The following is a 16,876-nucleotide window of genomic DNA, read 5'->3' on the forward strand; positions in this document are numbered from 1 at the left end:
TTATTCTACCGCCCCCACCCACAGGGGGATGTAGCGGAAGAAGGGGTGAAGCAAGGCAGAGGGAAACACTATTTCGCCGTACCATTATGGGATTTCCTAGAATATTAAAACGAATAGCTACTTCTGTCGAATCGAGAAATCCTTATTCTGTCTTCTCTTTCTCTTCTATAGGTGATATTGGAATACAATTTCAAGGTCGTTATTTTCCATGAATTTCGCTGCCGTTTCGCACTTATCGCAAAAGAAGTCACTTCCGCTTTAAACTGGTCTTAACGCTTAAATTCGCCAAAAGAAAATCACTGTTTTCTTAACCAGAATCATATGATTCGTCAAGATATCTGAAAATCGCTTCAAAATATTTTTGTCGCGTTTATCGTCAATGCGAAAAAATCATGTCTCTAGTTTTTAAAATATATCGTCCCTGTTCTGCCAAAAGGGCGAATGTTACAATGCTCTTCCTATCCATTATTTCCCCTAATACTGGTCACGCCTTCCACCCACATATTGATATTCGGTCCATCAGAACAATTTCCGTTGAGTTCATTTTCCTGTGTGCGTGTGTAAAAGAAAATGAACCTTACTGTACCATACTAAAGGAATGTATGTTTACACGACATTTTTTTTTTGCTAGAGGCTTTACGTCGCACCGACACCGATAGGTCTTATGGCGACGATGGGATAGGAAAGGCCTAGGAGTTGGAAGGAAGCGGCCGTGGCCTTAATTAAGGTACAGCCCCAGCATTTGCCTGGTGTGAAAATGGGAAACCACGGAAAACCATCTTCAGGGCTGCCGATAGTGGGATTCAAACCTACTATCTCCCGGATGCAAGCTCAGAGCCGCGCGCCTCTACGCGCACGGCCAACTCGCCTGGTTACACGACATTTACCCACTCCTAGAGTGTGATGTATTTAAGGTTCATTTTCCTTCACACACGCGCATAGGAAAATGAACTCAACGAAAATTGTTCTGATGGACCGCATATCAATATATAGCTGGAAGGAGTGACCAGTCTTAAGGGAAATAATGGATAAGAAGAGCATTGTAACATTCGCCGTTTTGGCAGAACAGGGACGATATAATTGGCTTTATGTCGCACCGACAATAAGATAGGAAAGGGCTAGGAGTGGGAAGGAAGCGGCCGTGGCATTAATTAAGCTACAGCCTCAGCATTTTCCTGATGTCAAAATGAGAAACCACGGAAAAACATCTTTAGGACTGCCGACAGTGGGGTTCGAACCAACTATCTCCCGAATGCAAGCTCACAGCCGCACGGCCCACTTGCTCGGTATGCCTTTAGTTATAATATACACACAGTTACCTCATTTCCAAACTGTGAGGAGAAAGACTTGCAGTAAGGAGATGAACTGCTCTACTAAGTGGGATATCAGTGGAGAGATAGCGTAGAATGACAATAGAAGACGAATAAGGTTCAGTGGTGTTTTCAAAGGTATGAAAGATAAAGGTGGAATTAAAGAGGAGAAATTAGGACAAATAGTCATTTAAAGAAAGAGGAATTAAGGAATGAAATAATGTATGGATGAAAATGTTCGATAAATTTCCAAGACCGGGCGAGTTGGCCGTGAGCGTAGAGGCGCGCGGCTGTGATCTTGCATCCCGGAGATAGTAGGTTCGAATCCCACTATCGGCAGCCCTGAAAATGGTTTTCCGTGGTTTCCCAATTTCACACCAGGCAAATGCTGGAGCTGTACCTTAATTAAGGCCACGGCCGCTTCCTTGCAACTCCTAGGCCTTTCCTGTCCCATCGTCGCCATAAGACCTATCTGTGTCGGTGCGACGTAAAGCCCCTAGCAAAAAAATAAAAAAAAATAAAAAATAAATCCAAGATCTTTTAAATTATTTAACAAAAGACTAAGAGCCTCCGTGGCTCAGGCGGCAGCGCGCCGGCCTTCATCGCTGGGTTCCGTGGTTCAAATCCCGGTCACTCCGTGTGAGATTTGAGCTGGACAAAGCGAAGGCGGGACAGGTTTTCCTCCGGTTTTCCCTGTCATAATTCATTCCAGCAACACTCTCCAGTATATTTTCATTTCATCTGTCAGTCAATAATCATTGCCCCACAGGAGTGCGACATGTAGCCGGCACAATCCCTATGCTCGCCGCTAGATGGGGGCTTCATTCATTCCATTCCTGACCAATGAATGGAAACAGGCTGTGGACTTTTCAACAAAAGACTAGGTAAACAATTATTAGGGGACGTGGCACCTCGGCGAGAGCGCTAAATCCAGATCAGTGATGATGATTGGCTGATTGAGTGTTACAAAATACTGAACATAATGTCTGGATAACATGTGCGACGACGGTGTTCAATACGTCATGTTAAACAAGAAGGACTACTGCATCAAGCAACGTCGTTATGACGTCATCAGATGACGGAGTAGTGTTGCTGTCTTGAGCTACTAAAACCGCCGTGCAGCGTGGCTGTCAATTAGTGTAGCTCTGGACTCCGGCGTGATAGGAAGTGTCGTTTGATTCGTCTCATTGGCAGGGGCGGTGCGTGGCATTGTTACAGTGTTGCGCAACTCCCACCAATTTTTCAATCCTGTGCCGTCTTTTCTTCTAATGTTTTAGTTTAATAAACCTAAGATATGTTAAAATCAACATCTTTGTTCGCTCGATGTGCTAATGCTTCGTACTGGACCAATAAACGCTGCCGGCTTCGAATCAAACTCAGGGGATTCGCTTTCCTGCGGCAACACCCAAATTGTAAGCCTAAGCCTGTACGTTATCATCAGGTAGCACGCTCGCCAGTGTAGGTCCTTGGGTGTTGCATACAACCAGCAAACGCCCTATCGAGTAACAACTCCAAATCTCCCCGTTAGATTGCATCACTCTGCGGATATGACTTTATGCCTGCTTTCTGTCCTCTCGCAACGCTATTAGGGATGCCGGGATGGTACCTAACTTAAGAGCACGGGCGCTTCTTTCCCTCTTCCTTGTCTATCCTTTCCAATCTTCCCATTCCATCCGCCACAAGGCCCTTGTTCAGCATAGCAGGTGAGGCCGCCTGGGCGAGATACTGGTCCTACTTCCCAGTTGTATCCGCGGCCCCAAGGCACATGCTCCAGGACATTGCTCTTTAGGTGGTGAAGGTCCGAGTCCGAGACGAAAACCAACCCTGGTGGGTAAATGGATTAAGAAAAATGAAGGATGAAAAATTCTCCACCTGAACTTAATGAAATTGCAAGAGTAAAAGAATTTAAGTACTTAGGAGAATGGATCATTGAAAATAGCAGTGCAAAGAAATCAGTAGCTCCAGGCATTCAGATAACGGAAATTGCTTTCCAACACACAAATAATTTTTATAACAATAACCAGAAGAGAAAAAATTCGTCCTTACTAAAGAATGATCAAACCTGAAGCTCTTTATGCTTCACAAATGCTCAGTTTAGATCATAAAACCTTAAAGGAACATTAGAGATTAAAGAAAGGAAAACATGAGCGAAATCAGAGGGCTCAGAATTACAAATGGAATAAATCATCGCAAACACAACTCGGAAATATATTTTTAAAATTTTGAAATTACTGGTACTGTGAGACTGCGGCGAAATTAGTTTTTAAGCCATTTGGAAGGATGAATAACACCAGACTTACTTATCGAATACACACATTTCTGCAAATCAAACGTACGAGATCAAAATGGTATAAGCGAGTAGAGAAAGACCTCACTGAATTAGGAGCACCAAATCTCTTTCTCGTTGGTTTTTCCCTCGGATTCGGTGAGGGATCCCACATCTACCGCCTCAGGGGCAGTGTCCTGGGGCGTGAGACTTTGAGTTGGGGGATACGACTGTGGAGAATGACCAGTACCTCGCCCAGGCAGCCTCACCTGCTATACTGAACAGGGGCCTTGTCGGGGATGGGAAGATTGGAAGGGATAGAGATGGAAGAGGGAAGGAAGCGGCCGTGGCCTTAAGTTAGGTACCATACCGGCATTTGCCTGGAGGAGAAGTGGGAAACCATGGAAAACCACTTCGAGGATGGCTGGGGAGGGAATCGAACCCCTCTCTACTCAGTTGACCTCACGAGTCTGAGTGAACCCTGTTCCAGCCCTCATACCTTTTTTTCAAATTTCGTGGCAGAGCCGGGAATCGGACCCTGGCCTCCGGGGGTGGCAGCTAATCACACTAACCATTACACCACAGAGGCGAACGTCACCAAATCTGCAGAACTGAAATGTAATCAGGAAAATTTTTCACAGAAGGGGATTTGAGGAAGATGACAAGAAACCAACACGACATACCTGGTCGGAGGAACGGAAATCACAAAAATAGATGAACATGGAGAACTATTGGCCAAGGAGGAAAGCTCAACAAATGCTGGTTCCGCGTGGTCCTAAGTGACCCATTTGCTCAGAAGAAGAAGAAGTAGTAGAAGAAGAAGAATACAATACTCCCATTCCACAGTTCCGGAGCACCCAACTGGGTAGGGAGCATTCACTGATTGTAATCCAATTTCCTTTTTTTTTTTTTGATACATGCATTTGAGTTTTCGTGGTTCCCCATTTTCACGCCAGGAAAATGCTGGGTTTGTACCTTATTTAACGCACATGGCCCTGGGGTTCAGTCTGCTGAAACCAGAAATTAGCATCGGGTTTATTCTTGCGGACAACGAGCTAACCGCTCTGCCCCCATTGGTGCAGAAGGTTTGCGTCCTTTTTCGGGGTGCAAAGCACTATCTCAAACATGTACTACACTCATGTTCATAAAAACCAGAACACTTTGAAAGACTAGAGATAGAAAGTTCATAGTCAAAAGACATATGAATTGGTATGTTCTGAAGAAATGATTAGCATTTGAACCATGTCGGGCCTCAGGTTCAAGGTCCACATCGATATCTCGGCGCATCACCACCGACTGGTAAAATGTGCCTGCGGCTTTGTCGCTATAAACCGAAGGTAATGGATCAGTGTGACTTGAGCAGAAGTGCAGGATACCTCGCAGATGTATGCGCGATCCGTACCGTCAAACGAGTGAGTTTGAAAGAGGGCGCATTATTGGCATGAGAGAACGTTATGCATCTATCCGAAAAATTGCTGCTTGTGTGAGATGAAGTGTGTCGGCAGTGCCATTTTAGAACAAGGGCTTAGTGATAAAGTATGTGCTTTTGGTGGAGATAACACAAATACTAACTTTGGGCGTGTTGCGAGAAAAGGGGAAAAACAATGTGTACAAGAAACTTCAGAATAAACTGAATAGGGAAATTTTAGGAGTAGGTTGAACAGCTCATATTTTGCATAATGAAATTCAGGCTGGTGCAGATGTCATCTCTCATGATATTGAGAGCATTATCATAAAGGTTTTTTAATTATTTCTCCATATATAATGTTCGTGTAGCATCGCTAAAAGATTTTTCGGAATTTGTTGATGTGACACATAAGGACCTACTTAGACATGTAAGAACCAGGTGGCTCACCATGTGTCCTGCTATAGAGAGGTACATCCACATGTTTAAGGCACTTAAGACTTTCTTTCACTTCTTTCACTTGATACGTGTCCTTCCCTTCTCAAGATATTATTTTATGATTCTGTTGGTGAAACGTATCTGCTCTTCTTGAATGCACAAATGAATCCTTTCCAGAGGGCAGTTAGCTTTATTAAGAGGGAAGACATATCAGTGAATGGGGTAAGATTGGAGGTAGAAAATAAACTGCATATTTTAGGAGAGAGAAAACAGTGTGTTTTCGTTACGTCTAAAGTTAAAGAAGTAATGTCTGACCTTACACAATATCAGCAGTCTACATTTCTAGGGGAAGTCTCTCTTTTCTATCAAACTATTATTGATTACTTGATAAAATGGAGTAAGCCCTTGTCTGATACTAAACATTTTGACTGGATTTTGCTAAAGACTGTACCTTAATGCGAAAATGTTGAAAAGACATTCAAGTGGATGCATAAAAACACAAGCTGTAAATTGAATGAGTCCCGTCTCTTTGACCAAGTACTGAAATTAAAGTGTGTTTTGTGAGAGGTCAGAGATGAAAGTTTTGAGAATTTGATGTAACCTAAGAAATGGGTGTTCTTCATTCATAATTGTATTTCTAGTGAGCAGTATTCAGAGTTGCTGAAAATTGTGGAATTTTATTTATCCGTTCCCGGTTATAACGCCAATGTAGAGAGAGTCTTTTCCCTCATGAATTCTCAATGACAGAAGAAAGGAATAGGTTAACAGTAAAATCAGTTAAAGCAATGTGCAAATACAGTACAATATGAAAAATGTAAGTTGCAGTGAATTTCACAAACTGATTGAGAACCAGATGAAGTTCCTTTCATCTGTTCAAGGTTCTGAAAAATACGATTGGTATAAGAAAAGCTTAAATGATGACAATGGAACTTCGTGTACTGAATAATTTAATGCATACTCTCATTTTTGGTAATAAATGCTTTCTTAATGAAGCAGTCCTTCCTCAACTCTGGATCATTAATTAAAGGCACATTTCCCTTAGCTTAGGGGCATGAGGACTCCTTATTCTTCATATTTCCATTTCCTTCGATCGATAACGCTGACCGTAAGTTTTGTCCTGGTTTTGGATTTCGAGATTATGGCAACCCTATCCAGGAACTAACAATCCCTGGTTCTACACCACTAGCGAAAGCTAGAAGATTGATTGCAAGCAATCGTGACTCGTATAAGTAAAGACAATATTATCCCAGGTGGATGATCCACCCACGCTAAAGTGGCAACCAAGAATTCGGATTCTAGGGAGCTTGGACTTGTACGAGAGAGCAAGTGGGAGTGCTCTGGTAAACTTCCACGGAAAACACACACTTACATTGGCACTTTCAACATTCAGACACTGATTCAAACAGACAACCATACAATCTCACAACAGAACTTACGAAGCAGAAAATCCAAATTCTGGCCCTGCAAGAAACACGTTTCACAGATTCATAAACGATAGACTACAATAATTACAGAATCTTCAAAAGTGGAACAAACAAGAAAATTGGCAAAAGAGCATCGCTATTTGGCATGGCCTTCATTGTAGACAAAAAGTTTTGGAATCCGTAAAAGAGATGAAACCCATCAACAATAGACTTATGACTTAAAGAATCAAACATACCAAAAAAGCTACACTTTTATTAATGTCCATGCACCAACAAATGATGACAATAATAAAGAGCCTGAAAAATCTGAAAGATTCTGGGAAGAATTTGAAACAGAGATGGCCAAAATCCCAAAGATGATGTGAAAATTCTATTCGGTGATTTCAACGCACAAATTGGCAGGGAACGTAAATATAAGAAGACAGTAGGAGACTATCCGGCACACACGTTCACCAATAAGAATGGCACTCGTCTCATTGGGCTATGCCAACAAAACAGCTGAAAAATTATGTCAACTTCACTCCAGAAAAATCCCAAAAAACAAAAGACGATCATCCATCCACCATTTAGGAAAATTTCAGATTGATTATGTGGCAATATCGTACGATTACCAAAAGGAAATTCACGATGTGCAAGTGCGCAGAGGCGCTAACATCGATTCGGATCATTATTAAACCAGGATCAAAATTAAATTCACACCCAAAAGAAAATTCAAGAGGAAAACGCCGGTGATTCCAAAATTTGATCTACACAAAATCAAAGACTCCAAAATAACGGAAGAATGGGGAGAACAACCTGCAAAAATTGAGAGAAATTTCAAACTAAGATCATCAAAACGGCGAAAGATCTCATCCCTCTTCACAAGAAACTAAAACACACTTGGTGGAATCAAGAATGTGAGAGCGCACTAGAAGAAACGCATTTGAAAACTACAATTGCAACAAATCAAAAAAATACAGAAGAAATTTTTCGAAGTTCGAAAACAAGAATCTAAGATTCTAAGACAAAATAAACGGAAATACGTCAACGATCAGCTGAAGTCAATTGAAGACGATTTCGAAAATTACAACACACGATTTTACAAGACCTTCGCGAACAAGATTAAAGGATTTTCTCCACAGAACCTTTGCTTTCGGAAACAAGATGGTAAACTGGCCTTAACAAATAAAGAAAATTGCCAGGAACTAGCCACGTATTTTTCACAGCTTTTAAATTGTCCAGAACCTACAGAGAGATTCCCGAAAGTTCAGCTAAAAATCACACTAGAAAATTCGTCGCCACTAACACAAGAAGAAATTGATTTACACATCTAGAAACTTACAAACAACAGAGCATCAGGGAAGGACGGATTTTGTAGCTGAACGTTTGAAAAATTTCGGCCTAAATTCACGCAAAAAATTACACAAGTAATTCAAAACATTTGGCAAATTGAAAACATGCCGGATGATTGGAAGATTGCTCTAATCCATCCACTACATAAAATAAGGTGACAAATCAGATTTAAATAATTATAAAGGGATCTCTCTTGTATCTGTCACCTACAAAATTTTATAAGCATGTCTCTTGAAAAGAACACAAAAAGCAATTAGAACCCAAATTAGCAGAATATCAAGCAGAATTCAGACTAAATAGGTCATTCCCCGAACATATTTTTAACCTCAAAACCATACTCAAAATGCGAGCTCTCAGTCAAAAAACCCTCGCATGCACGTTCGTAGATTTAAAAAGGGCTTACGATTCGATCGACAGGCCCTCATTGTTCCAAATTCTAGAAGAGGGGGACTAGATTCCAAAACTCGAGAACTTACAAAACTGACACGAAATCTAAAGTTAAATTTATGGGGGAAATCTCAGAACCCTTCGACATTCAAACAGGCGTTAGACAAGGTGATGGACTCTCTCCTATTCTGTTCAACGTCGTCCTAGACAAGGTTATTGAATAATGAGAGAAAGAACTCAAGAAATGTGTGTTTTGGAAGCCAGTCCAACTGGGCTCTACATACCATACCTCGCTATTGTCGATTATCTGGCGATGCTAACAGAGGATGAGGAGACTGCCGTTAAACAGCTCGAGATACTTAAAGAAAGTGCAGAAAAGGTGGGATTACAGATATCATTCGAGAAGACTAAATTCTTTTGTTCAGAGACAGATATCAAGAGCCCGAGAACAAAATATAGGTAGTACAATTGACAGAGTTCTTTACTTTAAATACCTCGGAGAATTTATCGAACCGACAGGCCTTGAGCAGATCTCACAACAAACTCGTCTCCAAGCAATTACTCTGACTGACAGAGCAAATGCAACACCAAGAAGGAGTGGTCAGAACTTTATGCCAATTGCAGGGTAGACTGACGTCACTGAGGTATGCTCATGATGTGAAATGCGCCGCTGTGCTGCGCACGTAGCGAACGATAAATGGGACACGGCGTTGGCGAATGGCCCACTTCGTACCGTGATTTCTCAGCCGACAGTCATTGTAGAACGTGTTGTCGTGTGCCACAGGACACGTGTATAGCTAAGAATGCCAGGCCGCCGTCAACGGAGGCATTTCCAGCAGACAGACGACTTTACGAGGGGTATGGTGATCGGGCTGAGAAGGGCAGGTTGGTCGCTTCGTCAAATCGCAGCCGATACCCATAGGGATGTGTCCACGGTGCAGCGCCTGTGGCGAAGATGGTTGGCGCAGGGACATGTGGCACGTGCGAGGGGTCCAGGCGCGGCCCGAGTGACGTCAGCACGCGAGGATCGGCGCATCCGCCGCCAAGCGGTGGCAGCCCCGCGCGCCACGTCAACCGCCATTCTTCAGCATGTGCAAGACACCCTGGCTGTTCCAATATCGACCAGAACAATTTCCCGTCGATTGGTTGAAGGAGGCCTGCACTCCCGGCGCCCGCTCAGAAGACTACCATTGACTCCACAGCATAGACGTGCACGCCTGGCATGGTGCCGGGCTAGAGCGACTTGGATGAGGGAATGGCGGAACGTCGTGTTCTCCGATGAGTCACGCTTCTGTTCTGTCAGTGATAGTCACCGCAGACGAGTGTGGCGTCGGCGTGGAGAAAGGTCAAATCCGGCAGTAACTGTGGAGCGCCCTACCGCTAGACAACGCGGCATCATGGTTTGGGGCGCTATTGCGTATGATTCCACGTCACCTCTAGTGCGTATTCAAGGCACGTTAAATGCCCACCGCTACGAGCAGCATGTGCTGCGGCCGGTGGCACTCCCGTACCTTCAGGGGCTGCCCAATCCTCTGTTTCAGCAGGATAATGCCCGCCCACACACTGCTCGCATCTCCCATAAAGCTCTACGAGGTGTACAGATGCTTCCGTGGCCAGCGTACTCTCCGGATCTCTCACCAATCGAACACGTGTGGGATCTCATTGGACGCCGTTTGCAAACTCTGCCCCAGCCTCGTACGGACGACCAACTGTGGCAAATGGTTGACAGAGAATGGAGAACCATCCCTCAGGACACCATCCGCACTCTTATTGACTCTGTACCTCGACGTGTTTCTGCGTGCATCGCCCCTCGCGGTGGTCCTACATCCTACTGAGTCGATGCCGTGCGCATTGTGTAACCTGCATATCGGTTTGAAATAAACATCAATTATTCTTCCGTGCCGACTCTGTTTTTTCCCCAACTTTCATCCCTTTCGAACCACTCCTCCTTGGTGTTGCATTTGCTCTGTCAGTCAGTGTAAAAGAACATTACGGTTAGTCCAAAACATCTACAACAAAAAATCCATGTCAAGACATACAAAAATTCGGCTTTACAACACAGTAATAAAACCAACAGTCCTTTACGCAAGTGAAACATTGTCACTCAACATAAACCAAGAACTTGAAGAAATCAAAAAGGAAGAGAGGAAGATCATAAGAAAAATCTTATAAGCAAGATACTCCCAAGAAGGTTACAAGTTGCAATCAATCAAAAGAACAGAAAAGTACTCAAACATCGAAATTGACATTAGGAAAAGACAAATGAAATTCTTCGGCCATCTGACTAGATCACCAGAAAATCGATTGACAAAAAGGATAATAGTTTATGTAACCTCGCTTAAGAACTCAACACCTTGGCTTGACATCGAAAGGACCTCAAAAACGCAAAAACAACAGACATTCTAGAAAAAGATATATTTAGACACAAAGTAAACAACTGGGAAGATACATCAGAGCAACCACAACAAAAACGGCACAGACCAAAGTGATCCGTAGAACGTAAACCTATTGGAAAAACAAGAAGAACCCACAGAAGAGATGATTGAGCTATTTGCTTAACGTCTTCCAACCTGGACAATGAGGACGAAGTACGGTAACATCAAAAGAGCTACAAAATGCAAGTATCTAGGAGAGATTTTGACTCCAAACATGAATGAAAAAGCAGCAATTCAAGAACGTGCAAGAAAGATGGAAACTGCGTTTAGATTACGTGAGAACACCTACAAATCTAAGTCACTCTCCTACCAGGCCAAATTCAAGCACTACAGCACGATAGTCAAATCTGAATGTTTATACGCAGCTGAGACAATAGCCACGAAGGGACAACAAAAAATCCATGTTGAGACATACAAAAATTCGGCTTTACAACACAGTAATAAAACCAACAGTCCTTTACGCATGTAAAGACAGAAAGAAAGAAAGAAAAGAAAGAAAGGAGGTTCCTTAGAAGGATTCTTGGACCCATAAAATCATCAGACAAGTTTGCGTTTCGCATGAGACCAAACCGAGAACTATACCAACAATTTGAAAATATCAGTACCACAATGAAAAAGAGGAGATTGACGTTCTACGGACATATTAAAAGGATGGGATCGGAGAGGCTCGCCAACAGGATCCTCACCTTCCAGGAGAACAGGAAGACACAAGTGCCATGGGTTAAAGAAATCCACCGAGATTTAGAAAAATGTGGGATCACGGCAGAAGATATAACAAACAGAAAAATCTTCAGGCAGAGAGTTGCGGAGGTGAAGGACCTAGAGATGAAGAATATTCTCGGCAGAAGAACGAGCACGAGCAAGCCAACGGATGAAGGAATACTGGCGAAAGAGGAAGGAGAAAGAACTTGAGAAAGCAATGGAAGTTGCGTAATCGCAGCCCATAGATGGCTGAAACGAAAATACAGTAATAATAATAATAATAATAATAATAATAATAATAATAATAATAATAATAAAAACGAGCATTTCTTGGGCAGAGAGAACGAATAAATTATCCAGAGCCCAAAAAAGTAACCAGAAATAAATACAACTACAAATGTTTGTCAATAAATACAAAATTGAAGTATTATAAGGCTGTAGTCCAACCTGAAATATGCAAGTGAAACATTATTTAAACTAAAGCAAACGAATAAGATAGGCCAAATTTTAAAAATAGAAAGAAGAATAGTAAGAACATGAATTAATAAGAAGTACCAAAAAGAAGGAGAATAGCGTATCATCCAAAATGCAGCAGTATATCAGGAAATAGAACCTATAACGGATTTCTTAAGAAAGAAGCGAATATTGTTCTTTGGTCATCTGTTGAGAACACCTGAAGACAGGTTAATGCGCAGAATTTTGGAAACAAAAACAACAACCTGTCTGGATAAAAGAAATAAAAGAAGACATGGAAGAATTTGACATAACACTGGAGGATTTAAAGAATAAATCAAACAAAGTAAATAAATTGAAGAATAGTAAAATTCGATTCCTACCAACATGTGATAATAGAGAAACAACTGAAAGGGTATTTTCAGAAGAAGAACGACAAGGAAGATCAGATAGAATGAAGAAATACTGGAAGAACAGAATAGAGAAAACCATAAAACATCATAGAAAACCGGACAGAAATTGACTACAGTTGTCCAATGTGTCCGTAAAAGCAAAATAATAATAATAATAATAATAATAATAATAATAATAATAATAATAATAATAATAAAGACGAAAATATAAGGTTCCAAGACAAATCTACTTTAAAAGCCTAACCTATTATTTCGGAAGACGAAAGGAAACGAAGATCAGAAAGAATTAAGAAATACTGGGCACTAAGAAAAGAAAACGCACAGAGAAGTGATTGATTCAACGTACCCCAAAGAGGGTGAAAGGAAAGAAATAATAATAATAATAATAATAATAATAATAATAATAATAATAATAATAATAATAATAATGCAGAGAATAAAGAATTAAAAATGCCCTTTGAAAAGACAGAACACGTGAACATAAGTTAGATGCCAAGGACAGTGAAGACTAAACGTGGTGATATCGAATGAGCCCAGAAGTTCAAGTAGCTGGGCGAAATTCAGACCCCGAATATCAATGAAAAGGCAGCAACTAAAGAATGGACAAGAAATATGAAGTGAGCATTCACGTCATCACAAAAGACATACAAAATCCAAATCCTTCTCTCATCAGGCAAATTGAAATATTATTGTACTTTAGCCAAACCGGAATGGTGTATAGGCCTACAGCGGGGACAAAAGCTAGGAATGGACTATCGGAAGTAGGAAAGCCGAGTGAGTTGGGGTAATATAGACGCGAGCTTACATTTGAGAGATAGTGGGTTCGAATTTCACCGTCGACAGCCGTGAAGATGGTTTTCAGTGGTTTTCCATTTTCATACCAGGAAAATGTTCGGGCTGTGATTTAATTAAGGCCATGGCCGCTTTCTTCCCTTTCCTATCCTCGCCTCATCGTATACCCTCAATGTATTAGTGCGACGTTAAACCACTAGCAAAAAATAAAATTGAAATAATGGGCTCGATCATGGAAGGTAAGAGAAGTAGAGGGAGACCAAGACGATGATTGCCAGACTGTTTCTCATGATTTAAAGGTAAGTGGTATGGAATTATACGAGACCACAGAGTTCGTACAACTAGATGATTGTGGAGGCGTTTAGTAAATTCACTGAGGTTTGCAGACTGAATGGCATAACAGTGTAGGATATTGGAGTGAGTAGGTCGGATGGTAGAGCCCAACTTGGCAGGTTCCATCCTGGCTCAGTCGGGTGGTATTTGAAGGTGCTTAAATACGTCAGCCTCGTGCCGGTAGATTTACTGGCACGTTAAAGAACTCCTGCTGGACAAAATTCCAGCCCTTTGGCGTTTCCTAAAACTGGAAGAGTAATTATTGAGACGCCATATCAATAACATTATCATAATTCTTTTGTTTGCGAATTGACCACTTAGAATCACGTTACAACTTCATTGTTTCTTTGTCTGAAGTTCCCTCTTCCTCTAGTACTCCTTCAGATGGGCGCTAATGCTGTTTCTTCTGTTCATCCGCCCAGGCTCTTCTCGTCTTTCCAGTTCTTTCAACGTCGAAACCCTTTCAAATTTCGTATCACGGTCCGAAATATTTTCCTGTCTATCATCTGAATTTCCTGGATGTTGGATTTTTCTTCCTTAATCCATGCCGTCTTTTTCTTCTTGTTCCACGGGTAGTCGAATAACTTTTTGGTTAATCTGGTTTTGTCGATTCTGTACAAATGTCCAATAAATAATAACCTCTTCTTTTTCATAGTCTCTGAAATTTTATCCACATTTTTGTAGACCTCATTGTTGTTCCGAAATTTCTAGCTGTTTCAGTCTGGGTAGGCCCAAGATTTTCCGTAGTATTCTTCCTTCTAGGATTTCCAGCTTAACCAATTTGTAATTCATCAAGAGGCATTCCTTGGCATATAGACATTCTGTTATTATTATTATTATTATTATTATTATTATTATTATTATTATTATTATTATTATTATTATTATTATTATTATTATTAGACTAGCACAAGCAAGGAAGAGCTTTCTTAAGAAAAGAAATTTGCTCACTTCAAACATTGATATAGGAATTAGAAAGATGTTTTTGAAGACTTTCGTGTGGAGCGTGGCATTGTATGGAAGTGAAACATGGACGATGACTAGCTCAGAAAGAAAGAGAATAGAAGCTTTTGAAATGTGGTGTTACATAAGAATGCTGAAGGTGAGATGGATAGATCGAATCACAAATGAAGAGATACTGAATCGAATTTGTGAGAGGAGATCGATATGGCTAAATTTGACGAGAAGAAGAGATAGAATGATAGGACACATCTTAAGACACCCAGGACTTGTTCAGTTGGTTTTTGAAGGAAGTGTAGGTGGTAAGAACCGTAGGGGTAGACCAACGTATGAATATGACAAGCAGATTAGAGCAGATGTAGGATGCAGTAGTTACGTAGAAATGAAAAGGTTAGCACAGGGTAGGGTGGCATGGAGAGCTGCATCAAACCAGTCTGTGGACTGATGACTCAAACAACATATTATTATTATTATTATTATTATTATTATTATTATTATTATTATTATTATTAACAGCGTACGTATGTATGTTAAAACTTGCATGCGTATGTAATGGTCACCTACCTACGTAAGATTTCAAATCTATAGACGTATTTTTTGCCAGACAATATTCTACGTAAATAACTATTTCTTCTTTGGTGCTACCGTCACCTGTTTTCAAACGTTGGCGCCTCAAGTAGCCCAAGAATGGAGCAGCAGCAGCACCAGCACCAACAGCAGCAGCAGCAGTATTCAGTCAAGCGCCTTCGAGGTCTCGATTCCGAACGCGCCCTTGAGGTTCTCATCACTGTGCGAGGAGAACCTGTTGCTTGGACTGGCCTGGCCTGGCCTGAGCGAGCTCACCATGGCCTCCTGCTAGCTGCTGCCACCGCCCGCCCAGTTCAGCCAGTGAGCGTGCCGTGAGCACAGTATGTCTGCTTCTTTTCTGTGATGGAGAACGACAAGCCTTCTTTCTGCGACTCTTTCAGCACCCAAACTACCATGGATACGTGAAACAGATACAAAACCATTTCAGTACAAACGCGAGTGTGTGTTTTCTGTGTACAGTGAGTTTTCTTGTTACAATGTGGACGTTTGTCTAACATATAGAGTGATTGGAAGAAGAGGAATCTTACGTGAGGTGGTTTTTTTGTGTTTCAACATAAGTTAAACAGTGAAACGTTCATCAATTGTGTTTCACCAAGATTTCGTGTGAGAGAGCCAACGAAACTTCTCTCAACTGTGATTTTTTTGGGTGTAGTAGTTTTCTTCAATAATAACTTATTCAGGTATGTAATACTTATAAAGTGACATGTTAGGTGTTGATGCTATTCGTTCAAAACACGTGATTACTGTGTGTGTGTGTGAGTGAGTGTCAGTGTCAAGAAACGTAGCTGAACTTGAAAGCTTTCGCCAGTGGGGAATATTTTCCATTAAACTTCTTTCTTTCAATTCTCACCGTAGGTAATGTATTCTGACTTCATTACTTTGGCAATTAGTGATAATGAAATTCAGGTTGAGGATTATGTCAGATTGCACTTTGATTCCCGAAGAAGTTAATCCCATTTCAGTAGGGTAGCTAAAAGTCAAGTTTTATTGCTGTAAACATATTCTCATGCGTGCATAAATGAGATACTCGTTGGAATGCGAAACCTGTTACTAATAAACAAGAACGATTATATATTTCGCACAAATTTGTATTATGGCACTTCCGAAATTATAAATCTTTTTGCTTGCTTCTAATGTATACCATCTAGTAATTTGTGCGTGACGAAGTGGAATTCCATTTCTGGCAGGTATTAAATTTGAAGACCACGTTGTTAATTTCTAATATTTTTCAATGCGATGAAAGCTATCTGCTCACATTGAAGTGGAGATGCAATGCTTTGCTTTAGAATTAGGGTTCTGATAGTGTGTTAAATAAGGCTATCTTTTGCTTCCACATTTTTAATTCTGTTCGACTCGGCGGAGCGAGAGAGAGACAGACAGACGTCTCATTCCCTCTTTGTCGCTCGCTTGCCCTCTTCGTTCCTTCTGCTATGCGTTGGTTTACTACCGAGCCTCGGGCTAAGAGGCCTTCCTCGGAGCCCCTCTATCCTCCTCTTGGCCACCGCCTCTTCCCCCACCCCATCCCTCAGCTTTACGGCGTACCAAAACCTTCGAGCACAAGAAGCTGATAGGGAAAAGCTTTCTCTTTTCTTTGCCTACCTCTGGTTTACTACCTGAGTCTAAGAAATTGCAACCATG

The sequence above is a fragment of the Anabrus simplex genome, chromosome 9 (genome assembly GCF_040414725.1).
Source record: "Anabrus simplex isolate iqAnaSimp1 chromosome 9, ASM4041472v1, whole genome shotgun sequence".
Lineage (NCBI taxonomy): Eukaryota > Metazoa > Arthropoda > Insecta > Orthoptera > Tettigoniidae > Anabrus > Anabrus simplex.